We start from the raw sequence: 15,832 nt of genomic DNA on the forward strand, positions 1-15,832 counted from the left end.
GTGGCACTGAATTACAGGTGGTCAACCATGAAGACTAGGTAGAAAGTTTCAGATGTAACAGCCTATCAAGGCAAGCATTACCATTTTTTTGGGGGGGCTTTCTAGTTTAAGACTTTGTAAGACCAAGGATGACACATGTTACAGGATTTTGCTCAAAGTCTTTTAAACATACTTAACTCACATTGATTAAATATTCTTGGTGGTTGGTGAGGACAAGTATTAATTTACAGTCTTAGACATTTTCTCCTGAATGTTGAACAGCTCTGGATGAGCTTCTGCTTTCTCTGAAGCACTGCCAGGTGCAACCTCAGCAAAAGGGGAAACCCATACACATCTGTGTGGAAATAAACTACCCCTGCTTACCAGCAACATGATCTAATCTCTGCTCATGTCTTTCAACTCCTAAGAAGATGAATATCTTCTTGATGTACAATAATAATTTTGTAGCATAAATATAATATAATATAATATAATATAATATAATATAATATAATATTACCAATGTAGTATGGAATACAAATTCTAGCAACCTAAGTGTTCTTGATGCTTTGTCTTGGAAGCACATAGCTCCCCTCTCCCTTTTCCTGACATGTACTACACACAGCAGCACAGACCTGAGTATGGTATTGCTCCTTTCTCTCTGAAATGGCTGTTGAGCCTAATGAACTCAAAGCTTTGTTCATCCCCAAGTCTACACATTTTAAATTAGCTGCAAAGAGTGAAGTTTCTTAGGTTCTCAGCTTGGAGCATGATAGAAGTTCTTATTGTCCATAAACACTTATGTCTTATAGTGATCTTGTCCAGCCCTACAACTTGGAGAAATGAATGACTGCAGTAATACACTACAACCAGTAGAATCCTCTGAAAAGCTCTTTTGCAACATGATTTACAGTTACACCTTTTCAGATAATCCGTCTGAAACTCTAGAAGGTATTCTATTGCTGCCACTCTGAGGATGAAATTTCCAGAGTTTGGACATGCCTCAACTGCCTCTTGCTCCAGGCCTGCTTCCCTCAGCCCCTAGCTCTCTGGCCTCACAAAAATCAATAGTCTATAATTCATTAAGAGACTCTTGGAGTCTTCTGATTAACATAGCCAAAGGATGTCTTCCATGCCTTATATTGGGATTTTTTATTTGATAGCCTATGGCTCTTGGGGAAGCCTTTTTATCCCAGTAGCATAATTCTCTCTCTCTCTCTCTCTCTCTCTCTCTCTCTCTCTCTCTCTCTCTCTCTCTCTCTCTCTCTCTCTCTCTCTCTCTCCCCATGTTACTGTGTGTAAGTGTGTATGTGTGTTATACAATTTTCATATATGTAAATTAATATGACCGCTTAAGTCATATTAATTTAGTGTTAGTTATTCCTACAAATTACCTCTCCTTCTCTATTTTCCCCTTCATCCTTCTCAAATTAAGCCTCTCCCTGTTTTGTCCACTTTCCCTTTCATATCACCTTATCACCTGTATCCTGATAGCCTATTCTACTCCTATAGTCTCCATTTACATTTTTGTTTTCTATGGTTACTGCAAATTAATACCAATTGAATAGTAGTGAGCTATTTTGCAGTATGCTATTCTCCAGAACACAAAAGATAAAAGATAGAGACAAAAGATAGAGAAATATGAGAATTAAATGATATTACACATCAAATGGACAGATATGTGCAGAATATTCTAACCAAGTATCAAAGAATAAACATTATACTCAACAATCCAGGGACTCTACTCTAAAATAGAGAAGTTTATGGGCCACAAAAGAAATATGAGCAAAATTGAAATAAGTCCATATATTTTATTGCAGCACAGTAAAGTAACATTTAAAAACAATAGCAAACAAATCACTAATAAGTACAAAACTCATTGTAATTAAACAACTCAGTGCTGGATAATGATACATCAAAGAAGAAATCAAAAAAGAAAAAAAGTAGAAAATTTCCAGGAAAGAACAACACAACAGTATCTCCAGCACATGTCACAATCTGTTCCACAAGGGAAATTTATATCTCTAAGTTCTTCCATTTTAATAATATTTCTTCAATTACATGTCTGGGATTTAAGGACATAAAACTGTGCCACCAAACTGCAGGGTGGGTCTTTTGTACCCAGTTAATCCTCTTTGGAAATGTCCTCATACATATATCTTTAGTTTTTAACTCATTCCGATACTAGGTAGTTCTTGTTTGTTTGTTTGTTTGTTTGTTTTTTGAGATAGGGATTCTCTGTATAGCCCTGGCTGTCCTGAAACTCACTTTGTAGACCAGGCTGGCTTTGAACTCATAAATCCGACTGCCTCTGCCCCGAACCCCCCTTCCCCTGAGTGCTGGGATTAAAGGCATATGCCACCACAACCTGCCCACTAGGTAGTTCTTAATCCAGTAAATTTTCAAAAGAATTTAACCATTAAATGTATATTTGGAACTTAAAATTTCAGAAAATATGTCTGTGGCCATCATGGCTAGAGAGTATGACATCAGGCAGTCAGGCATTAAGTCATTGTGCTGAGAGATTACAACTTCACACACACACACACACACACACACACACACACACACACACACACACATATTCCACATCTCTTGATCTTCCCCGGTTTCACCACAGGATAGCTGGTCCTGCCACTCTTCTGCAGTGAGGTAGCCAGAATGCAGGGGAGATGTCCTTCCTGCCCTTACCCTTTGCCACCTTAGGTAGACAGGAATGAAGCCTGAGGGACAAGAGAGAGTGACAGCTTACCCACCCCTCACAGACTGTAGCTGTTAGAGCTGCACACCCAGCATATCACCTGGGCTGCACACTAGATCTGGGCCAGGTTGCAGGAGCAACAGTGACCCAGCCCCAAGAATGTGAGTACAGCAGACATGATTCTGTCACATGGCAGCTGAGCTGTGGCATGGGCATGGGAGAGAGGTTGTCCCCAATTACCCAACCCTATGCCAGGTAAGGGAGCAGGATGTAGAGCCATACAAATGTCACAGCTGGCCCTGCTCCTCAACAGCTGAAGCACTCAGGAGAGTAGGCCCTGCAAATTGCCTGGGCAGCACAGAAAGCTAGCCCTTGTCTAAGGATATTATATCACAGCAACAGGAAAAGAAATTAATTCACCATAGTTTTGAACTCCTGAATTTCAGAATTGAGGATAAAAATCCTCTATTGATTAAGGCATCCACTTTGTGGTACTTTGTAATGATAGCTCCAGAAAATTAACATGGGACTTTTCAAGTGGCTATTCTTCAAACATTTGCTGATATTTATTTCACAGAAAATGATGTCAGCCTCCACTCACATGAGATCTGTTTGTTTCCTGTAGAATGTACCAGACTTGCATCTTTCCTGTTTGTGCAAGGGCTTTTTAAAACCATGAACACCTCCTGAAGGGGCCTCAGATGCAAAATTTCTAATCTTGCCCTTTCCTCCCCAGAACAAGTGTCTCAAAGTCCTGATGACCTCTTTTTTTTCAATTTTTAATATTTTTTGCATATTTTCCTCAGTTACATTTCCAATGCTATCCCAAAAGTCCCCCATAGCGCCCCCCACTTCCCTACCCACCCATTCCCATTCTTTTGGCCCTGGCATTCCCCTATATTGGGGCATATAAAGTTTGCAAGTCCAATGGGCCTCTCTTTCCAGTGATGGCCGACTAGGCCATCTTTCGATACATATGCAGCTAGAGACAAGAGCTGCGGGGTTCTGGTTAGTACATCATTTTGTTCCAACAATAGGGTTGCAGATCCCTTTAGCTCCTTGGGTACTTTCGCTAGCTTCTCCATTGGGAGCCCTGTGATACATCCAATAGATGACTGTGAACATCCACTCCTGTGTTTGCTAGGCCCCGGCATCGTCTCACAAGAGACAGCTATATTTGGGTCCTTTCAGCAAAATCTTGCTAGTGTATGCAATGATGTCAGCATTTAGAAGCTGCTTATGGGATGGATCCCTGGATACGGCAGTCTCTAAATGGTCCATCCTTTCATCACAGCTACGAACTTTGTCTCTGTAACTCCTTCCCTGGGTGTTTTGTTCCCAATTCTAAGAAGGGGCACAGTGTCCACACTTTGGTCTTCATTCTTCTTGAGTTTCATGCGTTTAGCAAATTGTATCTTATATCTTGGGTATCCTAAGTTTTGGGCTAATATCCACTTATCAGTGAATACATATTGTGTGAGTTCTTTTGTGATTGTGTTACTTCACTCAAGATGATGCCCTCCAGGTCCATCCATTTGGCTAGGAATTTCATAAATTCATTCTTTTTAATAGCTGAGTAGTACTCCATTGTGTAAATGTACCATAATTTCTGTATCCATTCCTCTGTTGAGGGACATCTGGGTTCTTTCCAGCTTCTGGCTATTATAAATAGGGTTGCTATGAACATAGTGGTGCATGTGTCCTTTTTACCGGTTGGGACATCTTCTGGATCTATGCCCAGGAGAGGTATTGCTGGATCCTCTGGTAGTACTATGTCCAATTTTCTGAGGAACCGCCAGACTGATTTCCAGAGTGGTTGTACAAGCTTGCAATCCCACCAACAATGGAGGAGTGTTCCTCTTTCTCCACATCCTTGCCAGCATCTGCTGTCACCTGAATTTTTGATCTTAGCCATTCTGACTGGTGTGAGGTGGAATCTCAGGGTTGTTTTGATTTGCATTTCCCTGATGATTAAGGATGTTGAACATTTTTTCAGGTGCTTCTCTGCCAATCAGTATTTCTCAGGTGAGAATTCTTTGTTAAGTTCTGAGCCCCATTTTTTAATGGGGTTATTTGACTTTCTGGAGTCCACCTTCTTGAGTTCCTTATATATATTGATATTAGTCCCTTATCTGATTTAGGATAGGTGAAGATCCTTTCCCAATCTGTTGGTGTTTTTTTTTTTGTCTTATTGATGGTGTCTTTAGCCTTGCAGAAGCTTTGCAGTTTCATGAGGTCCCACTTGTCAATTCTCGATCTTACAGCACAAGCCATTACTGTTCTATTCGAGAATTTTTCCCCTGTGCCCATATCTTCAAGGCTTTTCCCCACTTTCTCCTCTATAAGTTTCAGTGTCTCTGGTTTTATGTGAAGTTCCTTGATCCACTTAGACTTGACCTTAGTACAAGGAGATAGGAATGGATCGATTCGCATTCTTCTACATGTTAACAACAAGTTGTGCCAGCACCATTTGTTGAAAATGCTGTCTTTCTTCCACTGGATGTTTTTAGCTCCCTTGTCGAAGATCAAGTGACCATAGGTGTTTGGGTTCATTTCTGGGTCTTCAATTCTATTCCATTGGTCTATTTGTCTGTCACTATACCAGTACCATGCAGTTTTTATCACAATTGCTCTGTAGTAAAGCTTTAGGTCCGGCATGGTGATTCCACCAGAGGTTCTTTTATCCTTGAGAAGAGTTTTTGCTATCCTAGGTTTTTTGTTATTCCAGATGAATTTGCAGATTGCACTTTCTAATTCGTTGAAGAATTGAGTTGGAATTTTGATGGGGATTGCATTGAATCTGTAGATTGCTTTTGGCAAGATAGCCATTTTTACAATGTTGATCCTGCCAATCCATGAGCATGGGAGATCTTTCCATCTTCTGAGATCTTCTATGATTTCTTTCTTCAGAGACTTGAAGTTTTTATTATACAGATCTTTCACTTCCTTAGTTAGATTCACACCAAGATATTTTATATTATTTGTGACTATTGAGAAGGGTGTTGTTTCCTTAATTTCTTTCTCAGCCTGTTTATTCTTTGTGTAGAGAAAGGCCATTGATTAGTTTGAGTTAATTTCATATCCAGCTACTTCATCGACGCTGTTTATCAGGCTTAGGAGTTCTCTGGTGGAATTTTTAGGGTCACTTAGATATACTATCATATCATCTGCAAAAAGTGATATTTTGACTTCATCTTTTCCAATTTTTATCCCTTTGATCTCCTTTTGTTGTCGAATTTCTCTGGCTAGGACTTCAAGTACAATGTTGAATAGGTATGGAGAAAGTGGACAGCCTTGTCTAGTCCCTGATTTTAGAGGGATTGCTTCAAGCTTCTCACCATTTACTTTGATGTTGGCTACTGGTTTGCTGTAGATTGCTTTTATCATGTTTAGGTATGGGCCTTGAATTCCTGATCTTTCCAAGACTTTTATCATGAATGTTGGATCTTGTCAAATGCTTTTTCTGCATCTAACGAGATGACCATGTGGTTTTTGTCTTTGATTTTGTTTATATACTGATTACGTTGATGGATTTCCGTATATTGAACCATCCCTGCATCCCTGGGATGAAACCTACTTGGTCAGGATGGATGATTGTTTTGATGTGTTCTTGGATTCGGTTAGCAAGAACTTTATTGAGGATTTTTGCATCAATATTCATAAGGGATATTAGTCTGAAGTTTTCTATCTTTGTTGGGTCTTTTTGTGGTTTAGGTATCAGAGTAATTGTGGCTTCATAGAATGAGCTGGGTAGAGTACCTTCTGTTTCTATTTTGTGGAATAGTTTGTGAAGAACTGGGATTAGATCTTCTTTGAAGGTCTGATAGAACTCTGCACTAAACCCATCTGGTCCTGGGCTTTTTTTAGTTGGGAGACTATTAATGACTGCTTCTATTTCTTTGGGGGATATAGGGTTGTTTAGATCATTAACCTGATCTTGATTCAACTTTGGTACCTGGTATCTGTCTAGGAACTTCTCCATTTCATCCAGGTTCTCCAGTTTTGTTGAGTATAGCCTTTGGTAGAAGGATCTGATGGTGTTTTGGATGTCTTCAGGATCTGTTGTTATGTCTCCTTTTTCATTTCTGATTTTGTTAATTAGGATGCTTTCCCTGTGCCCTCTAGTGAGTCTGGCTAAGGGTTTATCTATCTTGTTGATTTTCTCAAAGAACCAGCTCCTGGATTGGTTGATTCTTTGAATAGTTCTTCTTGTTTCCACTTGGTTGATTTCGCCCCTGAGTTTGATTATTTCCTGCCGTCTACTCCTCTTGGGTGAATTTGCTTCCATTTGTTCTAGTGCTTTTAGGTATGTTGTCAAGCTGCTAATGTGTGCTCTCTCTAGTTTCCTTTTGGAGGCACTCAGAGCTATGAGTTTTCCTCTTAGAAATGCTTTCATTGCTTCCCATAAGTTTGGGTATGTTGTGGCTTCATTTTCATTGAACTGTAAAAAGTCCTTAATTTCTTTCTTTATTCCTTCCTTGACCAAGGTATCATTGAGAAGAGTGTTGTTCAGTTTCCATGTGAAGGTTGGCTTTGTATTATTTATTTTGTTATTGAAGATCAGCCTTAGTCCATGGTTTTCTGATAGGATGCATGGGACAATTTCAATATTTTTGTATCTGTTGAGGCCTGTTTTGTGACCAATTATGTGGTCAATTTTGGAGAAGGTACCATGAGGTGCTGAGAAGAAGGTATATCCTTTTGTTTTAGGATAGAATGTTCTGTAGATATCTGCCAGATCCATTTGATTCATAATTTCTGTTAGTTTCACTGTGTCCCTGTTTAGTTTCTGTTTCCATGATCTGTCCATTGGTGAAAGTGGTGTGTTGAAGTTTCCCACTATTATTGTATGAGGTGCAATGTGTGCTTTGAGATTTACTAAAGTTTCTTTAATGAATGTGGCTGCCTTTGTATTTGGAGCATAGATATTCAGGATTGATAGTTCCTCTTGGAGGATTTTACCTTTGATGAGTATGAAGTGTCCCTCCCTGTCTTTTTTAATGACTTTGGGTTGGAAGTCAATCTTATCAGATATTAGAATGGCTACTCCAGCTTGTTTCTTCATACCATTTGCTTGGAAAATTGTTTTCCAGCCTTTCATTCTGAGGTAGTGTCTATCTTTTTCTCTGAGATGAGTTTCCTGTAAGCAGCAAAATGTTGGGTCTTGTTTGTGTAGCCAGTTTGTTAGTCTATGTCTTTTTATCGCGGAGTTGAGTCCATTGATATTAAGAGATATTAAGGAAAAGTAATTGTTGTTTCCTGTTATTTTTGTTGTTAAAGTTGGCATTCTGTTCTTGTGGCTGTCTTCTTTTAGGTTTGTTGAGGGATTACCTTCTTGTTGTTTCTAGGGTGTGGTTCCTGTCCTTGTATTGGTTTTTTTCTGTTATTATCCTTTGAAGGGCTGGATTCGTGGAGAGATAATGTGTGAATTTGGTTTTGTCGTGGAATACTTTGGTTTCTCCATCTATGTTAATTGAGAGTTTGGCTGGGTATAGTAGCCTGGGCTGGAGTTTGTGTTCTTTTAGTGTCTGTATAACATCCGTCCAGGATCTTCTGGCTTTCATAGTCTCTGGTGAGAAATCTGGTGTAATTCTGATAGGCTTGCCTTTATATGTTACTTGGCCTTTTTCTCTTACTGCTTTTAGTATTCTATCTTTATTTAGAGCATTTGTTGTTCTGATTATTATGTGTCCGGAGGTATTTCTTTTCTGGTCCAGTCTATTTGGAGTTCTGTAGGCTTCTTGTATTTTCATGGGCATCTCTTTCTTTAGATTTGGGAAGTTTTCTTCTATAATTTTTTTGAAGATGTTTGCTGGTCCTTTGAGTTGAAAATCTTCTTTCTCATCCACTCCTATTATCCGTAGGTCTGGTCTTCTCATTGTGTCCTGTATTTCTTGGATGTTTTGAGTTAGGATCTTTTTGCATTTTACATTTTCCTTGATTGTTGTGCCGATGTTCTCTATGGAATCTTCTGCACCTGAGATTCTCTCTTCCATCTCTTGTATTCTGTTGCTGATGCTGGTATCTATGGTTCCAGATTTCTTTCCTAGGGTTTCTATCTCCAGTGTTGCCTCATTTTGGGTTTTCTTTATTGTGTCTACTTCCCTTTTTAGGTCTAGTATGGTTTTGTTCATTTCCATCATCTGTTTGGATGTGTTTTCCTGTTTTTCTGTAAGGACTTCTACCTGTTTGATTATGTTATCCTGTTTTTCTTTAAGGATTTGTAACTCTTTAGCAGTGTTCTCCAGCAATTCTTTAAGGGATTTTTGTGCTTCCTCTTTACTGTCTTCTACCTGTTTACCAGTGTTCCTTTGTATTTCTTTAAGTGTGTTATTAAAGTCCTTCTTGAAGTCCTCTACCATCATCATGAGATATGCTTTTAGATCTGTGTCTAGCTTTTCCGGTGTGTTGGGGTGCCCTGGACTGGGCGAAATGGGAGTGCTGGGTTCTGATGATGGTGAGTGGTCTTGGTTTCTGTTAGTAAGATTATTACGTTTACCTTTCGCCATCTGGTAATCTCTGGGGTTAGTTGTTGTTGTTGTCACTGTTTAAAGATTGGAGCAGAAGCTGTGTTCCACTCACCAGCAGTCTCAAAATCCTGTGGCGGGGGTCATGGGTAGCTGGCGGGTGTCAGCCGACCCTGCGCTCTAGCTACCCTGGTGCTGGTCCGGCCGGAAGAGGCCTGCGGTCCTACTCAGGCCGGTTTTCTGCTTCCCTAACTAATACAGTCTCAGGTCCTGCGCGCAATTGGATTGGAGCAGAAGCTGTGTTCCACTCACCAGAAGTCTTAAGATGCTGTGGCGGGTGTTGTGGGTAGCTGGCGAGTGTCAGCTGACCCTGCGCCCTAGCTACCCCGGTGCTTTTCTGACTGGAAGAGGCTTGTGGCCCTACTCAGGCCGGATTTCTGCCTCCCCAACCAAAGCAGTCTCAGGTCCCGCGTGATTGGACTGGAGCAGAAGCTGTGTTCCACTCACAAGCAGTCTCAAAATCCTGTGGAGGGGGTCTTGGGTAGCTGGCGGGTGTCAGCAGACCCTGCGCTCCAGCTACCCCAGTGCTGGTCCGGCCGGAAGAGCCCTGAAGACCTCTTATTAGTTTGCACCAAATCTCTATTTCTTGGGATTAGAGTATACTGCTCTAATGAGGGAGAAGGTAACATTGGGGCTTGGAGCAGTGCCTGAGTATTAGAATAGCCATTAGAGCTTCCTGGAAAACACCTATGCCTGATCCCATTCCTGCTGTTTAGAGTCAAAGACTGTAGAGTATAGGGGTGAGCTTTTAGTAGAAAGACACCTCCAGTGGTCAGCATGCATAACCAGGGTTGACATTCACTGAAGCTCAGGGGGATTGCCCCTTGTTTTTCCTAGCAGGAATAATAGAGAGGAAACTGGTGATGATCCCATCACAGGTTTGTTGTGGATAGCCCTGGGGCTAATTATATAAGATATTAATTCTGTTCTCCTGTGAGTGGTTGTGAACAAGGAATGAGTCAGCACTCAGGTGATTTCCTGTAAACCTGTTTCACATTTTAATTTGTAAAATAGAGGAGAGCTGATGATTGGGCAGGTAAAAGGGAAGGTGGAGGGGGAGGAGAAGTAGAAAATGAAGAGCGAGAGGACACAGAGGAGGAGGAGGAAGGAGAAAATTGGAGCATAAGCACATAGTGTGGAGAAACTGCAAGTTCTAAGGGGTATCATAAGCTCTGAGAGATGTTAGTGTAGTGGTACGTCTGCCCAATCTAGGTGCACTGCATGTAATCATATTGTATTGTTCCTTGCCAGGATATATTTGGGTTGGAGAGATTTACTGCAACACTGGTTTTATTCTAGTCTACTTTCCTTTGATTATGACACAAAAAAGACAAAACTTTCAACAAATCTCATTAGGTCTTCCAAGTATGAGGAGATGAAAGGACTATAGCTGTACTGAGTAGAAGAAAGTCACCATGACAGTGAGGAACAGATGGCATGCAATGAGAAATGGTAGGGGCAGCCTAGGGGGTTACCCAGGACCAAAGCCTTTCATTAAGTACTGAATGCCTTATGCATTTATAACTTCTGGTTCTGCTTACACATCATTGTTCTCTGAAGAATGGACAGTCAGGGACAGGACTTGACATTCTTCAGTGGTTGTTAGATAAAGAATTTTTATAAAAATGTGTGTGTGTGTGTGTGTGTGTGTGTGTGTGTGTCTGATATATGTACCATACATGAACATTTTAACATGGAGGAATACACACATTTGTGGCATGTTCTGTCCTATTACTTGCAGAGAGTACTTACTGTCTGGCTCATCTTTCCAGGTCGTCCTTTCTTTAAATGTATTTTTCTCTCCTCCATGTATCACCCCACTGTGTATCCTCTTAGGATCTAATTTGGCCAAAAGACATAAGCTGTGGTTATGGTGTGGTTAGTGCATAGGTTGGGTGGGGAGCAGAGCAAGGATGTATGATGTGCGGTATGATTTCAGAGTTGATGAGATGGTTGTTGCAGAGATTTGTTTAGAAGGAAGGAGATGGATACTGTTAGATAAGAGATTTCAAACGACAATATACTCTAGAAATATACTCTAGTACTTAACACTGTAGAAGGGAATGTTCACTCCCCAGAAACTTACTATATATTTTATGGAGAACTTAAGTAAATAGTTCAAAATCTCTAAATGGAAAAATGTGATAGGGTAGACAAATGATAAGGCTCAGTAGCGGTGATAGTTTCATTTCTCTTGCTGTGATGAAATATCCAAGAAAAAAAGTGTCTCAGGGAAGAAGCAGTTCTTTTAGCTTACAATTTTATGTGACTGTTCATCATTGCAGGAATAACAGCTGGTGGTTGACATTACTGGTCTCATCACACAGACAGTCCAAAGTACAGAGAAATGAACACATATATGCTCACTAGCTCACTTGAGTGCTTGCTTGTGTTCAGCTCAATTCTCCACCTTTATGCAGTTCTGGACCCCCTCCCTGCCTAGGCAATAGTGCCTCTGACAGTAGGCTGTATTTTTTGACATCAATTAATTTACTAAGAGAACTAACCCCAAAGATGTGCCCATAGGCCACCCATGGATAATCCCTTGATGGGACTCTCCTCCCAGATGACCCCTGGTTGGATGTAATTGACAATTAAAGTTAACCCTCACAGACAGCAAGTTTATGGTTAGAAAAAGTACTTGTTTAAGAAAAACATTTATATTCTACTCTCTATGTATTTAAGGTTATAAATGTCATTTTTTTTATTAGGTAGTCAGGCGCTTTCTCTTTTTTATTTTAATGAGGCTGAGTCCTGCCATGTTGTCCATGCTGGCCATGAACTCTTGCCCTAGCATCCCAAGTACCAGGCCTACACATCTCTGCTCAGGTAAGGTGGTCCTTAAAAATAGAGAAGGTTCTAATTAAGAACTTTTATATTTAACTATTTTGATGAAAAGTATCTTAACACCTGTTCCTGTTTTCTCCACAATCCACAATTTTTGTGCAAAAGAGTATTTAGCAACTTTAAAGCTATCTCTTAAGTTCAGTATCTTCAGGTTCATATGGTAATGGACATTATACCTGTCAGAAAAAAATTAAAGAGTCGGAAGCTGCTTCTACCAAAAAAACAAACCAAGAAGAAAGCATTAGGTCAGTCAGAAATGGGAGTTCAAAGCTCCCAATTAAAAGACATGTTAAATGATTTGATAGTTTTACATTGCATTCTTGTATTGAAGCTTCAAAAAAGCATAAATTTGCATGCCAGTTGAAAAACCTTAACATTGCCAACCATCCTGCTAGACAAAGCCAAAAGTAATTTTGCTTAAAACATATTTTTCTAAATCCAGTATAGAAATATAAAGAAGACATGTTCCCTCAGTGGAAAGTCAAAAATTTATCTTAGAGAAACAGGAAAACTGTGGTTGGCTAATGTAGTGTAGTGTAGTGAAGTGAAGTGTAGTTTAATGTAATGCTTAATGTTTAGTGTGCCGAGACCCTGGGCTCCCTCTCTAGTAATGCCCACTTAGATAAAGCTGAAATCAGAACAGCAGGTGACAGATCTTGGGACAGATGTTGAGAGGGTCATGGTAGGTAATGAGTTGCAATCTCACCTACCAGTGGATTACCTCTTCTGTAGAAGTACTGTGGTGGGCAGCAATTGGCCAAATATCTCCGAGTACCTGCTAAAGAGAAATTGGTACATTCTCAACACACACAACACACACACACACACACACACAACACACACACATACACACACTAATGTGATAGATGTCTGACCTGATGGATGAGCCAATTACCATCTTCTTCAGCAATGTGGTCTTACCACTGACTTCTGGATAATATCCAAGAGCAATCACAATAGCCTTTAATGTGGGTATTAGACTTCAATGATGAACAACCCAAAACAAAATAACCTAAAACTGCCCCTGAGTTTTTAATTTGATAGTTTATAAGATTTAGGGGAGGCGTTGTCAGAGCATAATAGAATAATTCTATTTAAACATCATTTATATGGATTTGTATATTATAATGGTTCTACAATTGTTGGTTTCCATGTAGCCTTTCAAAAGTCATCAGTCAGTTATCCCACCTCCATACTACCTCCTTTTCTTAGTGCGGTTTTGATTTTTCCCTGCAGTAAAGGTGTGGAAAAGCCACTGGGAAAACCAATTTCAGAGATGTTAGAGTATATTTACCATAAGCCCACTGTCTGGTATTGACCTGAATGAAAATGCAGATACACTACTTAGACAGTAGGAAAATGTAGCCTTGGGTGTGGGAGGTTGAAACTGGGCTTATATTTTCAAAAATTTAGTACATTTTTGTCTTGGCAAAAGCATGGCATCATATGGGCAGACATGGTGTGGGAGTTCTGTATCTGGAACTCCAGGAAGCAAGAATACCTGTCCTGAGCTGGTGAAACTTTAAAGCTGTTGTTAATAACAGGAATTACAGAGGGCTACAGACAGAACATAGTGTTTGTGCTTCTGACAATCATGAGCCTAAAGGGCTGTCTGAGGCAGCCCTGTTCTTACACTTCACCATACTTATGGCCCTTTGGCTTGGCACAGTCTCAACCCGAAGCAACTCAGTCTTTCAAATCATAACACTTTAAACAAACTCCAAGGAAGGGAGACTGAGTGAACCATAGGCAAAGTTGGAAAGAAAATGCTAGCAGGCAAAGAGGAAAACAAACTAGGATGCCGAGAAGATGCAAGAAGCCCCCTGGTCTTCCAGTGTGCAGTTACTATTCACCAAGTGCACAAAAGGAACACAAAGGCTTACCCAGCCTTTTTTGATTCTCAGCCAAATGGGTTTAACACAGCAGGCTCATTGCTAATTCCAGGTTCCACATTCCTTTCTTTTCTTACAAATGATTTCAATACAGATAAGCACTTTTCCCTCTACAAACCCTTCAAAATCTGACTTTACACCATGTTTGTCTCCATTTGTTCTAGTGAGCTGAGTGGAGAGGCATGATGAAGAGCTGTTTCCCCAATGCAAAATGAACTGACAGAGTACTTTTCTCTTTTAAGTTGTCCTCTGTTGTATCATTTAAGATATTTGCTGACCAAGTGACTATGTGAATATATAAAAACAAATACATGCATATGTGTACAGAGACACATGAATATGTGCCTTCACATATACATGCACACACACACATAAAAGATAAGAATACATGAATAAAAAGTACTATATACTAGCACCTACAACAAGCACCTACCATTACACAAATATGACACCTAAACATGCTCACAAACACCTGGGCAAAACCACATACACACACACACACACAAACACAAACACACCAATGAAAACACTGCTATATTACAGTACATTTCCTGACAACTGAGGAAGTATTGGGACATGACCTGTGTAATACATTCTTAAATTAACCCAACTTGTACTGCCTGGGCCTGTACTGATTTCCTTGCCAGGAACTTTTTCTATGCATACATTTGCTGCTTCTACATGTATGATATAAAACAGACAAATGGGTCCTCTGCACACACAAGTGGGTCCACACAAGATTCAAGGTTCTAAAAAAGAGGGTTCCAAGAACATCCTCCAGCAAGCTCCAAGCTGAAATATATTCTGCTCTCTAAACCTAACTTAGCTACTTCTCATAAGACTCTGGTAGCACCAATAAAAACAGTTTCCCATAGATATTATCCAGTAGCTGCAATACAACACATTACAGTTAATGCGATATAATGCTAGGGCCAGTTACCAGGAGAGGGTAGGTTCATAAGAAGAGGAGTGGAAAGGGAATTGGGGGAGAGTTTGTTTTTTTTTGTTTTTTTTTTTTAATGACAGCAAACCAGGAAACAGGATAATGTGAGTAAAGAAAATACCCAATTTAAAAACACAGTTGTGAGCACACACACACACACAAGTTAGTAATGTCAGCCAAAAAGAGGTTAGTGACTTAACATGCCTTGATTTTTCTGAAATGCAGCACTCTGCAAAACAATGAGGGGGAATCTGTACAGAAGCAAAGTCATGTCTATGATACACTCAGCAAAACAATGTCAGCAAAGGGATGCACTGTAGGATTCCATGAATCCACTTGGTGAAGCCAGTAAGACACTCATTAGATTCCAGGGGTTTATCTTAGTGCAATGAAGGCAAAGGAGTCTAAGTTTTATTTTTAAAATGCTTACATGTTTAACTTTTTATTACTAAAGAGTTTAATTAGAAAACAATAAAACTGGAGACTGTCCTTCTGTCCTAGGAGTGTATTGGGCCTGAGGAGCTCTGCTGTGAGATAGCTGCCATAGAGAAGATCGGAGGACCTGGTTCCTAGATAATTCCGGAAGTGACATCCTGATTCACCTCTCCATACCATAGAGCCGGAAGGGGTTGCTGTCAGGGTCCAGGAACTCCTCAGCCTAGAAAGGAAAGCTAGCAGTGACCAACTGGGAGGGGGACAAGAGCATGTGGCTGGATTGGATGTGGCCATGAAGGTCACATCTGGCCTGGTCTCCTGACCTCCTGACCCCAGGGTCTGAGTATCTCCTGTGATCCCTGCCAGCATCCACGAGGCAGGCAAGAGAAAGAGTGCTTTGTGAAGGCCCTGCAGCAGAAGACAGACACAGAAGTGGAGCTTCACGAAGAAGCTTGATCCCAGGGCCACTGGAGTCTGAGGACCGGTGGATGGAGAACCATGATAATCC

Source organism: Mus caroli, unplaced genomic scaffold, assembly GCF_978045245.1.
Source record: "Mus caroli unplaced genomic scaffold, Mus_caroli_1 scaffold_12, whole genome shotgun sequence".
Lineage (NCBI taxonomy): Eukaryota > Metazoa > Chordata > Mammalia > Rodentia > Muridae > Mus > Mus caroli.